General features: G+C 38.2%; 1 long non-coding RNA gene across 1 annotated transcript in view; it reads right to left on the bottom strand.

Moving 5' to 3' along the window:
- The window catches only part of LOC124162741, a 154115-nt gene that overhangs the window by 65812 nt on the left and 62169 nt on the right, over positions 1-26134 (bottom strand). The window contains exon 2 of the long non-coding RNA XR_006865660.1: positions 23782-23871. This is a non-coding gene — a long non-coding RNA (uncharacterized LOC124162741). The remainder of the gene's footprint in view (positions 1-23781; positions 23872-26134) is intronic.

Genomic DNA, 26134 nt, shown 5'->3' with positions numbered 1-26134 from the left:
TGGATTCCATATATTTATCTCTAAAAATGAAGACTTCATGGAAAATAATTTGTTTTTATAAATATCAAAGTAAAATTACAACGCTTTATATTTTAGGTCAGTCTTTGTGCGTCGATAAAATATTATCATGTAATAACCGTTCTATAACTTATTTAGTATTCATGAGAAGAAAACTAAAATGGTAACCCGGTTCCGACACGTAGTGTCATTGATGACACGACGTGTCGAAACCGGGTCGGTACTTTAGTAAATAAAATTGTGTGGAAGGTAACCATTTTAGTTTTTTTCTCATGGATGTAAAACATTTCCACCAGATATCGCCGGACACTGTGAATTATGCTATTTAGTATTCATGTCATACGAATGTTTTTATCGTTATTTCCAAGCCGCAGTATAATTGTATTTACAAAAGAGATCAAAAGGCTATCTTGTGACTATACATGAAAATTAAAATACGCAAGGAAAGGGTTGACTTCTTAAAAATAAGTGATACTTAGTAGTTGGCATGAAAACGTGCGTTGGGGTGAGGTATGAAATTGCATTCGACAGATCAGAGGTCTTGGTAAGGCACAGTCTCGGGCATTACTTTGTGGAACTGCTTCATCATAAAATAAAAATACTTTGTGCTATGCCACACTTTATTTTAAATAGTACGACCCGGGTTTCTGCGCATCATGGTATCATCAGGTGATAGCATGATGAAAGCATGATATGCAGAAACCCGGGTCGTACTATTTAAAATAAAGTGTGGAATAGAACAAAGTATTTTTATTTCATGTCTTGATAAAGGTTACAAATTTGACGCCGAAGGCTTGAGAAATGAGTTTAAAATGTATCTGAAGTGTTCACAACAAGCTGGATTACAAATAACCTTAATTGACTCTGCGGTGATTTTGCTGCAACCAGGTTAGAAACTAAGTAGTTGATTTCCAAAAATTTCAGACGCATTGACATCGTAATACTATTCATTCATACTTGACTATATCCTTTGTTTTTGACATAACGCAGTGGCCAAAATACCGCGCGTCGACAAAGTCAGCACAAAGTTTCGCCACTGGATTCTGACTACAAATTTACCATTTAATATGGTGTCAAATTAGTTTAGTTAACCAGTGAACTTGGATTCCCGTTTTTGCCACCATATAGTTAAGAATTGCTATGGACACCATTTTACCGTACTAAGTATAATTTTACACTTATGTTGTACCTCATATCTTTCAAAAAGACCTTCTCGTGAAAATTATCTAAGCTTCAAATATCATAAAAAACCACGTAAATTCAAATGAACGTAAGTAATGAATGAATGTCAGCGCAACTTGAATATTTCACAAGTAAAGCATCATAAGCATATAAATTACCTCAAAGCCTGAAAAAAAATTAACTGCCATTTTATTAGCTGCTTGACAAAATAAATGGCACGAAAATGCAAATGAAAAAGTGAAAACTATCAGTAAACTGAATAAAATTTGAGGATTAACCACCGAAGCACTAGTGGCACACACGTCATTTCATAATGTTCCGAAATATCTCCACTCCAGATAAAAGAATTCGTGATAAAGGAGACAGAGACTGAGAGGTTAAAATTCTAGATCGAGGAGGATTATTACCGGCCCTTGCTGGAGGCAATACGTGATGAAGCATAAACCAACTCATAAGCCGAGTGGAGTGGCCCCGCAGAGGTCACAATAGGCGAAATATGCTAAGCTATGCATCCTTTTGTATTCGAATGGCCCATGACTGGTCTTGGATACCCTCACCTCAGCCAATGGGCAAATTCATGCTGTTCCGTAGGTACCCATTCTCTAAGACTAAGGTAAGACGGGAAGGCGGAGGAAGTCTTACCACCCCCATCCTGCCTTTCCTATTTAAGACGTTGCACACTTGATATATTGTACCTGATGATGCTGTAAAGCGAAACCGGGTGTACCAATAAATTTAAAATTGTGGAAATTCCTCCTGCTCTTCATTATGTCACGTTTCCACTCCATCACGCCTGAAACCTCAGATTATATTCTATCTTCAGCACTAACCTGATAAGTGAAGTACCGAAACTCCTGCACTATAGTCTGGATTTCGTGGTAAAAAGGGCAACGTTATGGTTCCTATCCATAAAATAAGATGAATACTTGGATACACTTATCTCCGATTTGCGCGCGGGAAAGGAAATTTAAGGCAGGCAACGTTTCGAATTCCGCCTCGTCACCCATTCTCTAAGCTACACAATAAAAAAACTGCTACGGGCGTACAGACAGTGTTACCCAGATGGGGATAGGAGCCGCTGGCGACTCGGAGGCTGCGCGCTAGGCTCAGATTGCTTGAGCAATTGAGAATGGATATCTTTAAGAGCGACACAGAGAACATAATATTAGGGCCACTCCATATTTCCAGGTCCGATAGAAGCGATAAATTAAGATAGATGTTTTGCCGAACAGATAGATATGGGAATGGGGAACATGCATGACCTTTGTTTCTCCCGTTATTGTAGCCTATCTTATAGAGAATTTTCTCACCAATCCGAATATATAAGCCAAAGTTGTCTACGTCAATCACAAATGCTGTAAAGTGCTAATGAAATTCTAAAAAAAATCGACGAAAGTCACGTGACCCGAAACGCTTTCTCATTGGCTTGACGTCACCGAACAATATTCAGTCTCAGTGGCCTCAGTTCTCCGTAAAATTCGATGTCTAAAAACTGTTGTTTTTCAATGAATACAGATCTTTAATGTCGTTAGTGAGTTGTTGATGGAAAAAGAGGGGGATTGTTGGAGGAATGAGGTGAAAAGAAAACTGATTGACAAAATGACTGAAGTGGGATTTAAGAAGGCGCAGTCAGACAATTTACCTATGGTTGACTCCTTTATGGTGGCCACCTTCCTTAAAAACAGTGATTCTTTCGTCGCCGCCGAGATGCGTGGAGTGAAAGCAAGCAGGTAAGCAAGCTATTTAATGCATAGGAAAATTTTTAAGTTTTAACATTGTTTTCTGTTTATAAATACTTATTTTTGAAATCAAATAAACTAACCTTCATCAGAGGTTAATAATTAGTTATCCATAAATTTTATACCAAGCTTATCATGCGGTTCTCTTATATCAGCTCCATAGTCGTTTGCATATAAGTAATGAAATAATATACTAATGTACAAATATGTTTCAGGTATGATTAATGCCTAAATAATTCTGAATTATTACAACATCTTCACTCACCAAAAATACGATTCGGCATTTAGGAAACTAAATGTGTCTCATAATATGACACTATCTCTGAAAAAAAGAAAAAAGAGCTGCAATTTGTGTTGCTGCTCCTGATTTTGAGAAGACAAAGAATACTTCTTGTCTATGGATTGAGTATGACCATGATTTTGTAATGAATGTTGTGGCTACCGCCACAAGGTTTTGGGAGAAAAATATTTTTCCTATTCTTTTCAACAGCTGTAAACACGATTAGTTTTTTTAGTTACCCCAGAACTGGCCCCATATCCTTCTTGTTATATTTTCGTAATAAATTTATTTTGCACTCCCTTTCACTGTAGGCATTTTTTCAAGGATGCTACTTTATTAATGGAGCCTGAAGATTAATTAAGCCACAAGATATAATAATCACATCATCCATCAAGGTAATAAGATTGTGATCTATACAGGCATGAGGTACTAACATTTTAAATTCCCTAATGCGTCCGATAACACGCTCAACATGAATCCTCAAGCTGGCAATTTTTTTCGTCTCCATTACTTCCTTTTTGGTACTCTTAACTTCAGACTTAACAGTGGGGGGTGGAATTAATGTGCAGCCTTTTGTACCAAGAAAGCTATCAATGTGTTTGAAACCCCGATCAGCCATCACAGCACAATGAGAAGGCAAGTATTTAAAGTAATCACATTGTTCTACAAGCAGTGAATCAGATATCCGACCTCCAAAGCCCTTAGATATGTAATTTTTTTAATCCATCAGGTGTGCTAGACACCAATTACTTCAGAGTATTTGCAGACTTGTATTCCGACCATGTTAGAGCTTGTTTTACAGGGTCCGATGGTTTTTCTATCTCTACTTCTAAGCAATCAATAATTGATTGTACATGGCTATACCTTGATCGAAATGGTATGTGCAGTAACTCTAATATCTTTTTCTTGGCTGGCCATATAATGAGCTGTTTCATTCATTGGGATATTTATGGAACAGCATCATGGAACACCCTACTAGCTGTGCTGAATGATATGCTAAACTCATCAGAGAGAATAGTAAAGCATTCATTAAGTCTGATCTTTTTTAGAGATAGCATGATCATGGACATATGTAAATTTGTGTTTCTCTGAAGAGTGCCCAGAATGAAGCTACAGTTTTCAGGTACACCCATTTATAGCTTAGGGTTTCTATTAATTAAATTTATTCCTGCAATTGCTACTTGCTTTCTTTCAACTGAGTCATTTTCATTAAGATATTCAGCTTCTGAGTCATTAGATGAATTATCAGAAAAACTGTACTCATCTTCTTCACTCATATCCTCCTCAGAGCTCGACTCCTCACAAGTTTCATTGACTTTCCTTCTCTTCAAACTTTGAATGGGGGATGTCTGGGTATTTACAGATTTTAATTTTTTTGTGATGTCGCATTATCAGAAACACATGTCTTTATTTGCGTTTGTTTACTCCTGAATTTAGTGCGTACTTGAACCCCAACACTTGATGTCACTTGAGAGGAAATACCTGAACTACTCTCCCGGTCATCCTCTGACTCAGCTTCAAGTTCACATAGTTTGTCAGCTTCATTGCCACTGGAACCTGTGCTAAATTATCTATATATATGAATTGAAAAATGCAAGTATCAAAGCTCCATGCACACGTACTTAAACCGGTAGAAAAATGCGCAGCAAGGTCAACCCGAAAACCTTGCTGCGCATGCTGCACCACCCCGCGAAAGTCTCCATCAACACGGTAGAAAAATCTTATAATAATACTTTTCTTGAAATATAATAACTCTTTTTCCGTTCATAATTAAGTTTTTCCTTTGATGTGATTGTTTGTAACTTTTCAATTTATATTACGTAGCAATAACATCCTTTGGCTCAATTCAATCTTTTCTTTCTTTTCTTTCAATTCTTCAATCTCACAAAAATAAGACTTGCAACCTTACTGGCACGTACGCTGAAATGATCCTCACAACAGAAAGCTGTTGATAATTTCGATATAGAATTTACGTCTCTTTTGCAGGCTCTCAACCATTTTAATCCCTTCTTCGAATCTTTCGGGACATAAATGAAAACCTCCTTCGGCGTGGAATTTGAGGTATTTGAGCAACAGGGCACGACACAAGATTTGTAAACCTTTCTCTCTTTTTTCTCGTTTACATCCATTATGCTTGTTATGCTTGAATGAAATAATCAATTAAGGTTAGTGAAAATCACTAATTAAGAAACAAAAGCAATAATTTACTCTAAATGCCGTTCCATCATTAGCATCCACTTACTTTCTTGTCAAAATATAAACAATAGTCTCTAGCAATATCGTTCTGTGACGTCACGCGTCCATTGCCCCATGACGCAGTGTTTTCAGGCTGCCGAGAAAGAATTATTTTTAAAGAGTGATATCTTAGTAAAAAACCGCAGGCCACCTGTGAAATTTTTACCAAATCCATTTTAGATAGTGGTCTTCCGATTCATCTGGTTATAAAAAATTGTGCATGTTCCCCATTCGTTTTTCCCCCGAACCATAACGGACTTTAATAAACGCTAGTCCCAACTTCGTTAGAGCACTTAATTTTTATGTGTGAACGGCTTGTGTCCTAACACCCCCTGCCACACGCCTTTTAGGTGGCTTGTGGGGTATTGTGTAAATTTAGATGTAGATATTATTTACCTTGATTTAAGTATACCGTGACTAGCCATGGTGATAACTTTTACGGAGTCACCCGCAATTCACAAATCGTGCAAAAAATCCACAGAGGAAAAATCATTCGCCTTGACCGGGATTCCAACCCGGATCCCTCGATTGCTCGGCCTTGTCCGGTTTAGTCCACAAATTTCCACAGGGGAGAATGACGACTCGCTAAGAAAGATCTGATGTTTTCCCGGCGTATGATGATGTTGAAGTTTTTTCCGATTTCCCACCGGATGAGGTTCTCCATCTCTGCCGACGTTTCGATGGAGAACCTCATCCGGTGGGAAACCCGAAAAAACTTCAACGACGCCTCGGCAGCTTAACTGGCTAAAGCACTCGGCCGGAAATCGAGGGATCCGGGTTCGAATCCCGGTCACGGCGAATGATTTTTCCTCTGTGGAGTTTTCGCACAATTATTTACCCTGGTCTATTATCCAGTACAAAGCACGATGCATACGCCATGAAAATATAACTTTTCCAAAAAACTTCGAAATCACTAAAATAGAATAACTCCTTTTGTAACTGTCTGTTTCATAACTCTTTATTGGGGTCATGTAAGATGCCATGTGGGGCCGGGTAAGAGCAGGTAACGAGGGATGTAACCCCTTCTCAGCCGTTTCCAACTAAAATGCCTCTCAGCCCTTGAGAACTTATAAAGCGTGTCATTGACAGTAGAATTGGATACAAAAAGCATGCTTTTTTGCTAAAGGATGAGAAAAATTTCAATTCGAATACTTGACAACTCCGTTAAGTTTGGCACAGCCCAGTGCAACTCCCGAACCCTGGTAATGCCAAGCGATGTAACCTTTATGTCGCCCGGCGACGGTTTCAAACGTAGATGGCAGCACCAAAGCTAGCTTATGTGCTCCTATTCATTTACCACGTTAGGACTTAGCGGAAAAGGCTCTCAATATGAATTTATATCTTTCAAATACTGACTTTAGCACTGAAACGTATTTTCACAATTAAAAATCTTTGTTCTGTGAAATAAATGCGTGGAGAACCATGAAATAAGCCCCCGAACTTGACATTCTCTGCCTCATTGCATTCCGTCTGCTAGGCTTCAAACAGATCAATCAACGGCGTCAATGAAGTACAAACTCTACATAATGTGATTATAGCTAATATTTATCTTAACAGGTTAACAGTGGAATGGATAGTATTTTTTCAACGTATGTTATAAAAAAGGTTCTAAACAACAAATTAAAGTCCTTTAAATATCGAATCAAGCCTTGAATAGCATTTTTAACACACAATATTTCTTTTCTGCGATAGAAATGTGGAAAAACCTAAGTGTAGGCCCCCGAACTTCGCATTTAGTGTATCATTAAATATCATCAGCTAGGATTTCACTGGGTCAATCAACAATGTAAAATTAAGTAAAACATGGGCTAGCTACAGTGCTGCCATCTGTGAGAATAATTTCTCGTCACCGATAATACCGACGATAGATGAAGCTTAAAGTCCCCAGTCCTGATTATTCTAAGTCCGTGGTTTGGCAACACTATTTCATGGCGTTGAAGTCTCCGGCGTGTACTTCTATCGAGTGGCCCCAACAAGCCTTCATCCATATTAACCCCTCCGCGTTCGGATTCCCCGAGCCCTTCTCAAATCTTGCAACACTAACTCTTGGGCCGTCCCCTCCGCAGTCGCACGCGGTCTTATCTAACCTTGTTCATCACTTTCTCCGTAACGGATATTATTCTTTCTTTCTCGCCGGCCTCTTTGCACGCCCATTCAAACCCTTGCGACGACCCCGCGCGCTCAGCCAGTTACTCTATCTCTCCTCCCGTGCAAATTCCTTTTGTGCTCCTAATCAAATGTTTAGCTTCTCTTTCCCCTTTTCCTCTCAACTATCCCTCACCATCCCTTTTCTTCGCCCCTGCGCTACTTCCACTTTTCCCACACAATCCCTCTGCTCAGCCCCTTTCCTCCAATTAATGCCTCCATCTCCATTGTAGTCTAGTTTATCCTCCTCTCCTTATTCCTTTCTTCTCCATTGTGCTCGCATTTTCCGCTCTTCCCCGATTAACATTTCCCTTCGCCTTTTGTCATTCGGAGCAGAGCAAATGCAGGCACCGTCCACCATTCACTCAGCTAACACTCTTCCCTCCATTGTCTTCTCTTTTCTCCCTTATCTCTCATTCCTCCTACTCATCGCCGTTTAGAGATCTCCTCTACGACTCACTCTCTAGCAACCAACCTCAACTTCTCCTTTCACCAGCCGTCCTCTCGCGCAAATCTCTTTTGTAGATCTCTCTGGAGTCACGGTTGCCAAAAGACTTTGAAAGCCATAGCGTAAGCAGAGGTACATACTTGGTTATCTATACCGGAATTACATCTACATTTTAATTTGAATGTGTCATCAAATATCATACTTATTACTTAAAGCATGCTTCTATCTCAGATGCAAAACGAATTTCAATATAAATGATTTTTATTCCGTAGATTTGTCGATGACATAGCCGTTATATCAGAAACAGAGACGGATTTAAAAAATATTCTTGTTAATATGGGTCGGGTAATGAGTAAATATCAACCGAAAATAAGCACGATGGAAACCAAGATCTTAGTTTGCAGCAGAAGAGAAGAAGTCAAGACTAACATTAAAATAGGGAAGCAAAAACTGATGGAGGTGGATGAATTCGGTTATTTGGAAAGCAAGATAACTAGTGACGGGAGAAGTAAGAAGAAAATTATCAGCAGAATAGCTCGGGCGAAGAGAGCATTCCACCAAAAGAAGGACCTGCTTGCAGCGGGAAACTTAAATATGGAAGTAAAGAAACAATTTATAAGAGCCTACATTTGGAGTATGCTCCTAAACGGAAGTGAGGCATGGACAATGACCGCAGCGGAGAAAGCAAGGATAGAGGCCTTCGAAATGAGGTGCTACAGAAGAATGATGATGATCAAATGGATCGACCGAGTTAGTAACGAGGAAGTCCTAAGAAGAGTAGGAGAGAAGAGAAGCCTCATGAAAACCTTAATAAGAAGACGGAACGACCTTATGGGCCACATCTTGAGACATGAAGGCCTGATGAAGACAATCGTCGAGGGACAAGTGGAAGGAAAGAACAGAAAAGGTAGACCTCGAATAAAATATATGGAACAAGTAAAGAAAGGTGTAAAAGAGATCAAATACGTAGGTGTGAAAAGATTAGCTGATATGAGATTTGAGTGGAGAGCTGCGTCAAACCAATCCTAGGATTGTTGACCACAGATAAATGTTTTAGATTATGTTGCGAAGATGTGCTGTGTCGTCATTCAATTATGCGAGGGACGTTTTATTCAACTTCCGATGGGTCATGAATAGAAGATGAGGTGATTGATTAAATATTGTTTCATTGCTAAATGTTGAGCACACTTGTGGTATCCTTTCGGCATAATCGCCTCGGTGATTGACGAATTGACCGCGCCTGTGGACAAGTTTTACTCTACGTTCTTCATAGGATGTTGCCGCCAATTACATCCAATGAATTTTGCATTTGTCCCGAAGCTCATCGTCTGTTTGAAAACGCTTTCCTCAAAACTAAGTTTTCATTTCAGCGTCAATAAGAAAGTCACATGGCACTATGTTGACATTGCACGGCGGGTGATCGAAAATGTCCCATTGAAATTGCTCAAGGAGCAGTTGGCCTGAATCAGCGCTGAGATGACGCTCGTTGTCATGGACCAAAACACTTCCAGAAGTCATCATGTCTTTTATTTTGTTTGGAATGGGAATGGACGTATTTTTCACAGTTTCAGACTATTGTAAGGAATGTGAGACTTAAGACTTTAGATAAAAGTGGGTGGTGAAAAACTTGAGCAGGTTGAGCAGTTTATTTAGGCAGTAAGATAGAGGAAAACGGATACAGTAGTAAGGACATCAGGAGGAGAATAGCAATAGCAAAGGAGGCGTTCATGAACAGGAAGGAGCTTTTGAGAGGACCGTTATGTAAAAGTTTAAAGAAACGGTTAGTGAAGAGTTTGATCTGGAGTGTAGCTCTCTTCGGTGCGGAAACGTGGACACTTAGGGAAGAAGACGAGAGAAGATTGGAGGCATTCGAGATGTGGGTATGGAGAAGAATGGAGAGGGTGAAATGGACGGAGAGGAAAAGGAACGACAAAGTGCTGGATATAGTTGGCAAGGAGAGGCAGCTTTTAGATTAGATACGGAGGAGACAGATGGAGTTAGTGCTTAGCGGGAAGGGGATGTTGAAAATGGTGTTAGAGAGTATAATGTTAGGGAAACGAGGGAGGGGAAGGAAAAGAAAAGGATTTTTAGATAGATTGAAAAAGAGTAGGCCTTACTGTGAATTGAAGAAGGTAGCGCTGGAAGGAAAGGGAGGCTCCCAGATCACTTCTTTAGTACTCCATTGAAACCTACCTTAATCGGTAGAATACTGTAATAATAATACTCTAGTAACAGTGTTTTTAAAAAATTCTCTTTTATCAGCAAAAAGGTCAAGACATGTCAATGCTGAAGCCATTCGTCGAGTATTCTGGCTGTTAATTGATAGTTGAAAGTTAATTGAGGCAGTGTAGTTAATTAGATTGCTAGTAACCTTTAACTAACAACTTACGTTCATAAATGACTTGAGCGTGTGTTGCGGAGGAAGCGCAGTTGCACTATCCGCGCAGTACCCTTTTGTCGCTTGTTTGGTGTTTTAGCGATCGGAGCTTGAAAAAAAACCGCCCTCGTATTTCGAAGCATTTATGAGAAAATGAGAGATTTTAAATGTGTTTCACAAAAATTATTTTACTAACTTGACATCAAAATCCGTCATTACCTATCTCGATGTCAAATGTCGCCAAAATTATATTTTAACATTACTGAAACAAAATAATTTCAAAAAGGCATTGCCAGGTTATTTCTCCCCAAAGTTACCACAGACTCATAGTTTTAAAAATTGTGCAAGATTTATTTTTTACACATATTAACCTTCAAATTTATGACTCGAAATTGAGCAAAGTGTTTAGCTTGGGCCAACTTTTGAGAGAACGGACGTCAAAAAATCACGCAGAAGTGATTTATTACGCAACCAATTGACGCATGACTGCAGCAAAGAACAATAAAGGGAATTTTTTTCTCAAAGCAATCTATCCGGCCACAGGAAGAGACCGATCCCAAGGGTCAGCGATAATTGAGTGCAAAATATCGAAGCCAATTTTCACTTCACACCTTTGCGTCCATTTGGAAAAAACTTTTCACACCTTTTTCACTGCCGAAATGATTTTGTATTCAGTATGAATGGCCATAACCATTAATTATGATATCCAATTAGAATTGAATGATTGGAAAAATGAAATATTAAAAACTTCATAATGATCTTTCCAATTTAATTATCCTCGGCTCCTATGACACTCGTTTTCAACGACATCATTAGCATTGGACTTATTTTTTAAATTTTTTTATCATAGTGCATCTAGTACACCCGAATCCGATTAACGAAATTGTAATCATTTCAAAATCAGTAGCTTTTATATTGTATCAAAACTTACAGGCCTTATATTTCTAAAAAGTCTTATCTACTTGTTTACGGAGCTGGAATTATAATTGCCTAGGACACCTTCACAAAAGATCCTAATTATTTAAAAAAGTATAAATTTATGAATTATTTCAACATTAAAGATAATTGATGTAGATGAATTTTTTAAGCACAAAATCATAAGCAAAAATTTTCAAAAAGTGCAATTGATTTACTTATTATTTTGAAATAAGTTTTGCAGGGAATTTTTCAATCGCTGAAAATTTTAAGCTAAAAAAGTACCTATGTCATTCATTAAAAAAATACGAGGAACAGAAGGAATTGAAATTATTATTATTCATTGTTTCAAGTGATCGATGATACCAATCTTTTCATACAACATATTGGAATTTATTTCCGCCAATAATGAAATAACTATACTAAGTTCTAAAAACGTTAGATACTATCTCTATATACGTGTAAAATGCTATATAATATCGTCAATATGGATGGAGTATTAATAAGCAACACATTTTTATTTTTCTTTGGCTCATGAAACACAAATATGAATTCATTTTTCAACCAGAATAGGTTACATTTTTTAGCACGAGCATTTGTTTTATAGAAAGATGCTAAAATCTCTCTTTTATATTTTCTCCTTCTCTTAAAAACGGTATCGTCCTTTTTATGGAAACAAGTCAGCTATATCTTTGCTTGAAAGGCACTTATCAAATTTAATGCTACATCCTAACCCATTGATTAAAATATTAAGACGTTTGACGACATAGGCAATGTTACTGATGTGGGAAGGCTCTTTTGTTTTTAAGTGGCATTCGAGTCTTTAAGCGTAGCACGCACGCGAGTCCACAAATGCAAACATTTTAATGCCATACTTTTTACTTATCAGAGATCTGTTTCCCAAATTGATACCCAACTGGAAATCCCTCCAGTTTCTCGTCCATTGTGCAATATTGACCAATACTATTAATTTTCGGCTATTTTGTTTAAATCGTCCTAAGATATTTCTGATGGGACCCGAACTGCCTGGTACATTCCTTTTCACCATAAATGTTTTTACATCTAACCTCAAGCATAAAATCAAGTAGTTGAACCGCTCCTAAAAGAACTTGATATTGGACCTACCTACCGACAAAATATACGAGTTATTCGTCCTATTAGCTTCTCTTTCCCCACACAACCAAAGCATAACTCTCAGCATTCTTTCTAGAGATCAAGCACGCTTCACTTCACCTTATACACCCCATTTAATTAACAATCCTCTATATTATTTCTACTGTATAGATACCTTTTCCTCAACTTATACGCAACCAAACTCTACAAATGAGGTACCAAAATGCACAGAATTTATCAGAGAACATGCGAGGGCATATCTTACTTCCTTAATATTGCCATTGTTTCATAAAATTGGTTTTCAAAAATGAAAAAAAATCGATTAAAAAAAATTATCGATTCCGGCAAGATTGTCCTAATCCCAAGAATACAGTTAACGCCGTCGGATCCCACCATGCCTTTTAATTTGACTCGCAGACAATTTCCCATTAAGGTTTCCTATGCGATGACTATTAACAAGGCTCAGGGTCAGACTTTGCAAAGAGCTGGCTTATTCCTGCCTGACCCTGTATTCTCTCATGGCCAACTTTATGTAGCATTCTCTAGGGTAAGATCTTTTCAAAATATTTTTGTAAATATTAAGGAAAACGCTAAACAAGTATTAACAGAGGATAGTGTAATTACTTCCAATGTTGTGTTTAAAGAGATCCTCTGACCTCAATTTGTACATGAACTTTCCAATTAAATTTGTACTTGAGACCCTGCCTTTTTTTCTACATTTTTAAATTAGAAACGCGCCTCCCTCTGTAGACCTGCATTGAAAAGAGCGGGGGAAGCCCGCTGAGAGCGGGCGCATCACGCTCGTGTTATATCAATGACTCCGAACTTTTTCCGTGGGTATGCTATTATACCAGTGCGAAATGTTGCCTCTTCCAACGAAGTGTGCGTCGGTAGGCATCTTCAGAAATCACTTCACAGTCTCGTACTTCCTGCTAACTGTCCGTATTTCCTGCTCTTTCATCTAAGGGATAGTATACCACTGTTTCCCATTCCTGCGCCTTTTTCCTCAATTATAGGCTTAGAATAAACTATAGGAATGAATATTCTCCTGAAATAAGTTGACAACTTCCAGGTATTTTGATGCAAATACCTGAAAAATAAAATAGATGCTTTTGCAGTATTGGTGAATCGTAAAGCCTGAATTTCTTCCTTTTTTTCAAGAAGTTTATTCAACGAGTAAAAATGTCCAATTGTGCGCAAAAAGTCCCCACAGCAATGCAACAGTAAGGAGCAATTGAAAAATCCGGAACCAAACATTGACCACTAACTTCAATTGCTCAATGGATACAGAGGATGTCACAGCAGTTACTCTTCAGATACCCAGAGCAGTACAGAGCCGCAGTTGATTGTTTGTTGCCCATATGCTTGAAAAATGGAAGAATACACGCACATTGTAATTCCATTCGCTGGAATCTAATACTTTATTAATTGATTGGGACGAAAATATAAAATACCGATGTGGAATAAATGGATAAAGCTACAGAATTGGTCGATCGATGTTCAGGGGACGCTAAGGTGGAGCCGAAAATTTATTTATTATTAGGGATGGTCAGATCGGATACCTCGGATCCAAATATCCGCGGGTATTGCCCTTTATCGGACACATAGGATCCAGAGTCGCGGAAGACATCGGTTCTGGATTCGAAATTTTAAATAACAGCTTCAGTGAATGCAGCGCAATGCAATACATAAGGATGGAAGGAGTTCCGATTCTATCTTTGAATGCGCTGTCGCATGCGATTGATGAACCGTTTTGTTTGAAAGCTCTTGCAGAGGTTACGTAGGAGAATTCCAGCCGTGGAAAATAAAAATAGTAAAATACGACTGGCACATATTGTGACTCTTCCCGAGAGATTGCACAATCATCGGGGGAATCTCAGCGTCAGGAATTTGAAAATGCATTTGGATCCGAAATTATCCGATCCGAAAGATCCGGCTCCGAAAATCAAGGTTCCGATCTGAATTCGGATCCAAATATTCTGGATCCGTCCATCCCTATTTATTATTACTTAAAAAAAGACGGAAAAGTAGAAATACGAATTTCAAGGAATGGAGTCAAATATAATACTAGGGAGTTGAAAAATACTTCAAGTATAGATACCTGTTTTCAACTACAAAAGCGATCCTGTTTTTCATACTGGCGTCTCACAGTCGTTACGCGGCCTCTCCAGGGTAAATATTAGTAAGCATTAACTCAGCGACTATGTGAATTTATACCGCAATAGCCAGCGTACAAGCCACTCTAATTTTTCCTGATTTCAAGCTCTAATAAATATGTTCAACAGATTCAGGCTTCAATTGGTGGAAGTTAGACACAATGAAATAAATGAAAGATCGTAGCACTTTTCCACAAGATTTTTTAATTCGTACAACGCGTTTTGGCTCACTGAGCCATCATAATTTTCCCACTGTCTCTACTCTGTTCGCCCGTTCCCACCTCCTTCTTCAAAGATGTCAAAACCTCCCCCCTTTCTCAAGGGTCTAAAGGAGATTTTCAAATGTTTTGCAGTGTCTTAAACCAGATGATGGCTCAGTGAGCCGAAACGTGTTGTACGCATTAAAAAATCCTGCGGGAAAGTGCTATGTTCTTTTATTTATTTAAATATATCTAGGAATTATAATGGGGTCTGGGCCCTTACTTCTGCACCTGCATAAACTTGCACGAGCAATGGTGAGGGCTGGAGGAAATGAGATGAATTTCCCAGTTCACGTAATTTAGCCACTCGTGCTCACTGAGGAGAGTAGCACATGAGGTATTTTGATGGCATATATCACGATTCATGAGTATTGAAACGTTGTTGGGAGTATAATAGAAAATTTGCCGCTGACATGTCAACGGCTGCCGAGATGAACGAATTCCTTCCTCCTCGGGAATAATTGCGGAAGCGTTGCAAATTATTTCTTGCAGAGTGGCAAATATTATCAAATGTCTAGAAATTTTAGTGCTAAGGGAAATATCTTCAGAACTGCCTTCAAAATTTCTTCATATACTACGTAATTGGAACAAGGGATATTATAAACTGAGTTGGAATTTATCATGTCGAAAATGAAACCTTGGAGTGTACCATCAGGGAAGAGAAACATTCTCACGCAGACGACTAAGTACAACTACCGCGAACATAAGTTCCTCTTTTTCTCGAAATCATCCCCATGATTAATCCTTAACCGGTGACATGCGGTCTGAGATATCGCTGCGTTTCTAAAATTATGAATATTTTCAAAATTGTTATTTAAAATATCTATAACCCTCGTGAGCGTCATACACTTTGTATAATGAGGACATAGCACTCTTAAAATTTAGCGTTCTTATTATTTATTTCTGAAAATTTGCAACTGAATTTTAGTAGCGGTCTGTGAGACCACACGTAACTAAATTGAAAAAACCGATAAACGTAATGCTGGTGGAAATAATTCAAAAAGTTGTTAAAAACAAATTCTAGTGATTTTTCAAGAATGATAATAATAATAATTAATAATTTGTAAGGAAGCATTTTTGGTTGCATAACGTGGATAATTAAGTACTCCATTTAAAAAAGTACAGTAATACTAACAACTAAAGTGTATTTGATACCAGGTTTTGATCCTGTCTCAGATAACAATTTTTACTGAAAAAGTTGGCTCGTACTGGGAATGTATTATATTAAATATAAGTTTTATAATAGTTGAGAAAACAAAGAAAAATTAAACAGAACAACAAAAATGCCGTAGCAACATTTTATGAATTTTTGTTTTATTGCGATCTCCCAGACCGCACGTCACTGGTAGTGTAACAAGTATTTCACGTCACTGGTTAAGGGTTAATAGATGCACTGGGAATTAAGGCTTAACTGGGTGCCGAAAAGTAATCACGAAGATTATCTGGGATTGATATTACAAAATACAAGAATTGCATATTTCTGCCATTACGGATGGACAGTCAAAATACTGGCGGTTCATCTGTGAGGGATTCAACAAAGCCCGCCGACCGGACCCATTTGTCCTCCAGAAGCCAATTACTCCTGTTATCCGAAGGCGTTAGAAGAAAGGACCGCCTCAAAGTGACGACCAAAAGAAACCGAAAAATCGTTTGGAGTCACCATGAGAACAAGAGAAGGCCTCGCAGTCAAAGGGAATTGATTCGTTCAACACAGACATCATCTTCGCGCAAAGGACTCAGATTATTTGGGCCAGTTTTATGATCCTGCGCGGGCCCGGTTAAAAATGGTTAGAAGGGTCACCGGTTCCGAATACGGAATGTGTCATATCAGAGAGGGGCCGACGAGTAAATTCTTATTTTTACGATCGATAATTGATTTCCTCTCGCCTCTTGACCGCACGCGTTTAATGGATCGATAAGCTTTCATCCTCTCCTCAACCGCCATCCGCGAGTGGGTACGGATTTTTATTGCACTCATCTGCTTTTTGGCTATTGCCCCCGGTCCAATTACCGCATGTGTGAAATAGCGGTAGAGAATGGTTTATTGCCGAGTGCTCGAGGTTTGAAAGAGGCGGCCGCGGATGAGTCGTACGCTGAAAGGTTAACCCCGACTGACCATTCGCAAAACCCATCAATAAAATCAATTTAATCGATCTTTCGATTTCAGATAGTTATCTGGATGAACCAGGCATCATTATCTACACTTTTGTGGCGCCACGGACGTTCTTTGGCCAGTTTTGCTGCCGACGCCGACGAGGCAGTTTTTATAAACCTCTTTATTCGAAAAACCCAGTGGCTGTCAATTAGTCCGCATTCAACGTGAATAATAAAAGGCGACATCAATAATATTTCTGGCTAAAAATTATTTCGTTTTACACTTGGAAATTCCCCCGTTCGTTAGTAGAATATAATGACGTAAATGTCCCCGCTTCTTGCTTACACTTTATGATATAGAGCACGATTTTCAAGTATCATTGAAAATTAGTATTCAGGAATTTCCAATCTTTGCACAATCTCTCACAAGATCAGCTCCGAAACAAGTGTAAGATAATAAGTATGGAAACAGAAGGAAAGGAGCACTTAACACTGCAAGGAACGACATTTGCGTTTATCGTTTCTGGTGGCAAGGGTCATTTTGACCCCTTAATACTGTGCCAATTATTTCATTCTTTTGCGACATGTTTTTGGCTTGTGTATTTAGGTTGTACTATTTCGGTCTGAAAAGTCATAGTTTTTTACGCACGATAAAGCAGGCTATCCACATCACTTAAAAAGTACCTATATTTTGTTCATTTGCATTTACGATTTTCCTCTTCTGTGTTGTACAAACTTCACCAGCTAAAAGCGAGAGTATGCACTCGTATATATATGTTATTTTTGGTAAATAATAAAATAGGCATTGCAGAAGAGGAAGTGATATAAATGGCAAAAGAAATGCGCATTTCCTTCCAAAAAATTATTAATTTTCCTCAGAAGCTATATTCTTTTATTTGTTTATTCTTTTATTCGTCCAAAAATTCGTCCATTTAAATCTTCAAACTGCAAAACAATTTTCGCCACACAAAAATACAGTACACCTTCGATACCGCGGTATTGCCCTATGTCCCTCCTAGCAGGGAAAATACGTATGAATAAGATGAACTTGCACATCTAACTTATGTTGGATGATCGATCTCTTTGAGGTCCTAATATAGCCAGAGAGAGTGTGATATCACCTCTATAATATTGCATAAAAACTAAACACATTGCTTATGTATACCTGTACAATTATGTTTTAAATCCATGCATGAACAGCAATCATGCATGGAATACTATAGATTTCGCGTATTGGATATTGCTGGATTTATGCTTGAGCAGAGCACGATTAATACTACGCTATTACCAACATACACCCTGCTATATACAGGGTGGTGTCCTCATTTTCTACGAGAGCCTTTAAGAAGCGCCCGGGCAAGATTTTATAGCTATAGTGTTTATGTCCCAGCGAAATAATATCGTCAAAATTAGTTAACTTAGCTTATATTTGACGCCATTTGCAAGTAAAAAATGATAATAACCTAACGTCCCTTTTGGTGAGATCACTAAAATTTATACTCGCCGATGTTAATTTCGGAAGAAATGCTCCACGTTAACGCTCTCTACGTATAATTGATGGCATTCAGGATACGCAAAGAGTCATTCATTCAGCTGAGCTAGTAAAAAGTTTTTACTCGCTGCTTATAGAGGGAAAATAATACAATTCACCACCCGCCACACGGCAGTGGGAGGTTCCTACCGGCGTCCCTTTCAGTTCATCCATAGGCCTTTTTCCAATCCACGTAGTATGCACTCTTTCACTTGTTCCGTTTCTCCCTTGCACCCTGCTCCCTTACTAATGCTCTACTGGCGCCACAAAGTGTGAACGGCTGTAATGCGAACTATTGACAATAACGAAATGTGACGCACGGCGTAGTGTTAGGACATTTAGTGGTTGATTTGAGAATCAATTTCACTTTTATACTTATATTTTTGCATTTGAAGAGCAAGAATTCACAATGCCGATATAATAGCACGTAAAAGAGCTCACATAATAAACACAAAATTACTTAAAACTCCACTTCAAGATTTCTGAGTTTTCTCATTGCCGCCATTTTCACGTCCACTTCCTACGAGGGCACGTTATAACGAGGGAGCATCCGCGTTCCCTTGTTCACCTACCCTTCGTTCCCTTGCGCCCTCGCCGATTGGTTCCACCATTGCTGTCGTCACATCCGTAGGTTGACGATCGAAAAGTGCACGAAGGGTGAATAATTGCGAATTGGAAAACGGCCATAGCCTAAAATATGCTCGTTGCTTCTATATGCAAATCTGAGTTAGAGATAGCTGTGAATACCGCTCTAAAAACTTTGAAATTCCCCGAGGGTCAAGATGAGCCCTTTCGCCGAGCACGATGCTTCATCGCAAAGAAACGTGGACCAAATACAGAGACCGAACAAGGATAGTATTTCGTCTAAGTAAAAAAAATGCTCCATATTAAAAAATTGAAAAACGGACAACCCGATCTTTTATAAAAATAATGGTAAATATAATTAATAACATTTCAACGACAGCGATACAAAAGCTCAAGAGAAATCACAGATTCCACTATAGTTACGCGGGAAAAATTCAAAATGAATGTAGGCTAGCCATTAAAAAAATACAACAATGTGGCTCTTTGAAAATAAACTACTCTAAAATTTTCGTAAAATGTTAGTAACATCAGCCCAATTAATGAAATTTATGACATTGGCATTATGTAGGCTTATTTGTGTAATTAGAAAATTAGTGACATTGTATCTACTAGCGTTTTGAACTCATTATGTGAATTGCAGTATCCCATTTACGTTCACCATTATTTTTAATAATTGCAAGTAATACTATAAAAAAGATTTGTAACAAAAACTGAGAACAAAAAATGGACGTAAAACTCCTTAGGTAAGAACTTTGAGGCTAGAGAAAAAAAAATTTTGAAACTAGAAATTTATACTACCCGTTCAATGCATTTAAAATCACGCACAAATTATCAAATAAAAATGTTAAAATACTTCATGAGGTTATCTCTCCGCCAATTTCCATCTTATAGAACATTACTGTGTTCATTCTTATAGGTGAATAACAAATTTTGCAGCGATTATTTGTTGCTAACTACTTCTGCATCTTGTAACCGTTAAAATTTTTTATCGATATTCATTTATATTCTGTATTTATTTTGCACTATAACTGTGTTTCTGCATTAAGTTAGTAAAAGCGTATCTTATGGTAGGCTTTATAGCAATAAATAAATGATAGGTTTTTATTAATATTAGTGATAAACGTTACTTCTTCAACAGGAAACAAGTATGATACTTTGTTCTCTGTACTTTCTAGCAGACTAAGGTCAGCCTACAGCTCGCGTCAGCATGAATAGTGTTTTGATTGTTATGCAAGCGCATAAAATTTCGAATCCACTGAGCTATTCACTTATAAAATCCAGCCACGCTTACTAAAATACACCCAACGTTATTTTCCAAAACTCGTTTCTTGATTCACCTCGACTTCTTTCCAGGTAATTGCTCTTTTGCCTTCAATCATGCGTGTAACTTATCTGAATTAACGTTTTTGGAACTGATAGGTGTTTAATTACATCCAACTCTTTTCGTTAACAAAAACATTTTATTGAAGATAAACTTTTTTGAATCCAATATGATTTTACAATAATCTGCGTCTTCCTTCTTAAGTTTATTTCGTGTGACATTATCAGTTATTCCAGGAAAATATCCTAAGAGCAAGGTAGAAACTAATGCCATTTAAGAATAACTCAGTAGGGAATGCGGTGAACCGCGAGGCATTTTAATACATGTTTCCGGTTTGGAAGAGAATTCGGAGAGCCAATTCCACAAATCGATCGAATGTGAGTGTGATTGGCTGCGATTGAAATGGGTCGTTATATCGGCAGCTGCTGCGTGGCGAGGCACGCGACATCTCAGCGGTCCGGCAGTGAATCTCCGGGGGGCGGTCCCATATATGGATCCTCGACTCGTGGAGCAAGGGAATGTGCTAGGGTAATTAATAAGGCGAGATAAATGGCCGAAATGAGGGAAGGATGTTCGAGACTCAGAAGGGGATGAATGGTGTGAGTACGGAGCTAAAGCATTCTCCGTAGCAACGTGCCGCCGGTAGCTGCTTCCTCACACTTAGCGACGAACCGCCTGTACTAACATCTGCATCTGCTGTCGCTGGAATTTTATAAGAGACGCCGTTAAGCAAGTCCAGGAAGCGAAAACATCAAGCCACTCATCGCCTGAAAACCTTGACTGGTTTAATTTGACACACGAGCCATCCATAGCTGGATTAATTAGGGTGTACAGAAAACTTTTAACCCTAAGAAATTTGAGAAGGAAACTACTTGGGTGGGTTAATCCGTCTTAATCATGAATGAAACTGAGTTTACGAAAGAGAATTGGAAGAAGTCTTCTATCACAATCTGAGGCATTGCGACCTAAAATATACTGGCAGTACTCTTAATTTTTTTCACTCATCATACTAGTAACAGCTATTCATTAGATAAAATAAACACTTTAAATACCTATACCATGCAGGATATAAATGCGCTGGAACGAATAAAAATGGAATAGAAACTGCCAAAGACTATGAAAAATCATTTAATAAAAATTCAACTAGCTAAAAAAGGAGTATTAACTTAATTACGTAGGTATGCATCTCAATTCCACAATCTATCATCAAAACATTATTTTACGCCACGTTAATATGATGATTAAGCAGTTTGTCGTTAGTTACACTTTACGCCGACGGTAGTTATTAGAAAAGTCGGGAACTAGAAAGATAAGATTTGAAGTCAAAAACCTTTAAATATTAAACTGACACAAAAAACGAGGAAGACTTATGATCACAAAATGGAAGTTTGGACAAAAAGAAAATGTGGCCTAGGTATTTCCTAGGCAATTTACAAAAATGAAGCAATTGAAATTAAGTTATTTGCTGACTGTTCACAGGTGCCTAAGAGCAACGTTAAACACATAGAAAGTGAACTTAGAAAATAATTCTGTGAAATAAAATTAGCAGTGACAAATGAAATATATATATGTTAGAAGTTCCAAAAAAATAAGATATTTTGAAGTCGTCCTATTCTAACAAGCGGGTTATAATTATGGCTATAGGTTGAAATCTAAATACAAAAAGTATATATAGTACATCAAAAACAGTTATTACACTGAAGGTCTTAAGGGATCAACAGAAAGACTCTAAACATTGTCCATATTTTCCGTTCCTTAGGCTAAGATACCTTCTCATACACCTTCGCATTTATTCCACAGGCTATCTCAACTGCTTAATGAGGAAAAAAGAAATGATCGAAGTCAAAGACGTTTGACCCTCTTAATTTTCATAACATTTCGTAATGCTGAAGGTACGCCTGCCTTATTTTAGAGCAATAGCAGTTTATTAAGATGAAGAGCCCCTGAGGGTTCAAGAATCAAAGAGGGAGAAAATGGAGTTCTTAAAAACTCAATTTATGCTAAGCAGACGATGATTGCTAAGAGTTGGAAATGAGCAGACTGAAATTATGCTCTGAAGTCGGCGAATGAATGATTATTTTGGGCTTGTGATTGAGGACTACTCAGAAGGTGAAGAAAAAACATATTCTCTAATTTCTAATTCATTCAAGTGGAATCGCGTCCTAACTCTCTAATGATAAAATTATTCAAGTCACATCGTAGAGCTGGGATGGGACTGTTCTGATTCAGAGTTTATAGTTATTTTGATGGCTTTGTAGAGAAGCCATAATGCGGGATAAGTGGGACACATTAGAAGAAGACAAGATAAAAAGTCGTCGCTGAAACACACCTAATAGTCACAATAAAATCATCACAATAAAATCATCACAATAAAATAAGCAGCTACGAAATAGGCACCTACTTGATGAAGGATACCGTTATCGTTGGATAGCAAGTGTAACTTCAACCTTTATTCATTACACAACCAAATGTACGCAAATCCAATGGAAAAGAGAAAAGCAAATTTTTCTTTTATTTTATCTTCAAATTTCTTTTATTTCTTATCAAATTCCAAAAAGTTAAATTTCAACCATTTTAGGTTACATGATCGACATATATTTTATACTGTGCTGCTGTATCCAGAGGCCATGGATTCCAAGAAGCATATTATGTGTGCACACGAATGCAAATTTTGAAAAAAAAACATAAAAGTTGCTATTTTCGGCGTTGAATGAAAATCATAAAATTACATTGATAGGCGTATCGCAATTCAGAGCCATATCCTTTACATTTCATATTTAAAGAGCTCTCCCTTCGACTGTATTATAGCAATTAAATTAATTCCTCTCCCAGTTGTAAGAAAACCCAGAAAAACATATCAGAGAATGCAGGAACGTGGAAAAAAAAAGTAAACGAGACGATGGTATTGTTTACTTTAAAAATGCTTTACCTGCTCATTGATGCTATTCCAACAGCTTTTAATGCTTGAACTTGCCAAGAATGATTATATCTACCAAGAATAAGGATGAGTAGTGTACTTCACTAAGACAGAACACGAACCATCATTAGGAAATAACTCATCTAGCTATTCGCAATATTTCATTAGAAGTTTTGTGAAATATTTGGAAAATATAAAATTAAGGTAAATGTTAAAGGAAACCTGCCTATAGCCAACATATCAAGAACAATTTCACGCAATTTTGAGTGACTTATCATAGAGAGGTGAAGGCAAGATCCAAGTTGATTAATTTCATTTCTCTACCAATAAACAATTAATTACAACAGTGAAAATGTGGCAACCGTAATGCCCACCTTTTTCTTTAAATTATGATCTCATATAATATAGGATGGTAAATTGAGAAAAAATACTCTACAGACATTATAAATTTAAAAAAATACTCACCAAGAATAGTAAATGGCTTCAGAATCCAACGGACAAGGTTTGGTAATTGGAAGATGCATATTGGCGAAGTTATTCTGAAGATCGTCCAACCTGTATAAAATAAAATAAAAGTGTAATATACTGATCTAAAAGGCTTGCTATAAATACTCTATTGCCTTAAAAATACGGTTGCGCTTATTTTATTAGCATCACATATTGTGAATATGCATAACTAATATATAATTATCAATCCATTTATTAACCAGCCATATTTGTGGGGTCAGCCCCTGTGATCTTTGAACACGTTTTGACATGCGTGGATAGGAGACCGATTTCCTAGCAAGAGATTCAACTTCACAACGAAAATTGGTGAGTTGCTGCCCACAGCTAAAGATAAAATCCAGCATGACCTCCATGAAGGTGTGTACAAGGTGCCTTGATCTTGCGGTAAAGCGTTCATTGGTGAGACTTGTCGTTCACTGGAGGTACGAATACAAGAGCACCGAAGGGCCACGAAGGCCATTCCAGCTATCAGCCATATCAGAGCATGCCAGGACCCCGGGACATGACATTAAATTTGACGAAGCCAGGATAGTAGCAAAAGAAGGCGGATATTATCCCAGACTTATCCGAGAATCAATTGAGATAGCCCGACGGATACTTTCAAAAGTGACGATGTCTACCACTTGGATACCAATTGGAGGGGACTAATTAAACGGGCCAATGAGAGAGCAGCAGCCAAAACTGGTGGGACATGGCCCGTATATAACGAGGACGAGAATCGTGTTATGTAGCAAAGTTAAAAAATAATAATAATAATAAATACTTAAAAAAAAGACGAAAAAGCATTGGTAAAAAATTATAAAATATTTATGAAAAATAATTAATATAAAAAATAAATAAAAAATAAAACAACCAAAAATTAATAAAGCAAATAGTTATAATTTAATAACATTGATTGATACCAATGTGATGGCTATCAAAAAGCCATTTCTACTGTTGTAAATATTAGTTATAAGTTTCTATTCACACAGACAACACAATACACCCATAGCAGTACACGTACGCCATTTTTTTATTAACTGATTGTTAACTGGCTGGTTGGGGTGAGCCAAGGCTCACCGGTACAGCAAGAAATCGCGCCTTCGCTTCGGCGCGATGAGGACGTGAACGTTTGTTCGACCTCAAGACGCTGGCATCAGTGCCATCGAAACTGTTGTCTTAAACCAACTAGAGATGCGGTATCACCGGAAGAATGGTGACATTTGGACATGTCATTCCAATTCATGAGGTAATGAAGTGAGATAAGAAAATAAAAATGAAGGCAGCGGATTGATTTCGACAAAACAATATGATTAATAAGGTCATAAGGTTAAATGAGATTCTACACCAGGAATTATTTATACAAAGTGGGGTAGACGCATGCACCTTATGACCTCAGTGCCCAAAAACTCAGGCGTGTAATACGTGAACTTTGACAGATCCTTCAGAGGTTTGCACGTGGTTTTCTCTCAAGGCTTTTGAGGACTGGTTCGAGTATTGGTATTGATGACCAGAGTGATGAGAAGAAACGTTGGTGGTACTCATGTAGGGTTGGGAAGAGTTCAGTTGAGAGCAAGGTTGAATTCAGACATTCGATGGGAGTGAAAATTAGAGTAGGACGAGAATTTTCTCTCGGTGGATACTGTGAACGCAGCAGTAAATAAGATATTGTAGGAGACCGGATGCTGGCTCTTCATATTGAAGGAACCTACCTAAGCATCCCACGCTCTCTCCGTTCTTTTCCTCTGCTTGCACCTTACCTGCACATCCCTCTGGTTTCCGGTCGCTCCTTTCCCACCAATAGGTACTGCAACATCAGCGACCTACGAGCCTCACATGCCACGGCGATGGCAACGAATCGGAGAGGTGAATACCGATCACGTGGGGACGCCTAAGGTGGACTTGGGAGTCTAAGCAGCTTGGCAGCGGGGAGTCAAGTGCGAGATGTAGAGAGAGCAACATCAAGTTGGGGATCAATAAAAGAATGGTCTTTATCTCACAAAATCTTTCAATTCTGTTCCCTGTACTTCCTCTGACGGACCAGTAGCGGTCGTAAATCTTACATTGGTGTCAGAAGTGTCGGATTTTAGTCAGAGGAGGATACATATCAGAAGATAAGACCATGTCTTCTCGAATCAGTTTAGGTGGACGAGAGGTGGAGCTCCAGCAGGCCATGAACGAACTGTGCGAACGACTCCGCGTGGTCGAAACGGAAAATAAGAGGCTGAAGAATAACAGCGCGGCAACCGCGACAGAAACTCGACCACAGCTCGCATATTTCACGGCGGTTGGCGAGTTTTCGGGAAAAGTCGAGGAGGATGTCGACGCCTTC

Source organism: Ischnura elegans, chromosome 7 (genome assembly GCF_921293095.1).
Source record: "Ischnura elegans chromosome 7, ioIscEleg1.1, whole genome shotgun sequence".
In the NCBI taxonomy this organism is placed as follows: domain Eukaryota; kingdom Metazoa; phylum Arthropoda; class Insecta; order Odonata; family Coenagrionidae; genus Ischnura; species Ischnura elegans.
This window is presented reverse-complemented; position numbering and strand designations above follow the sequence as displayed.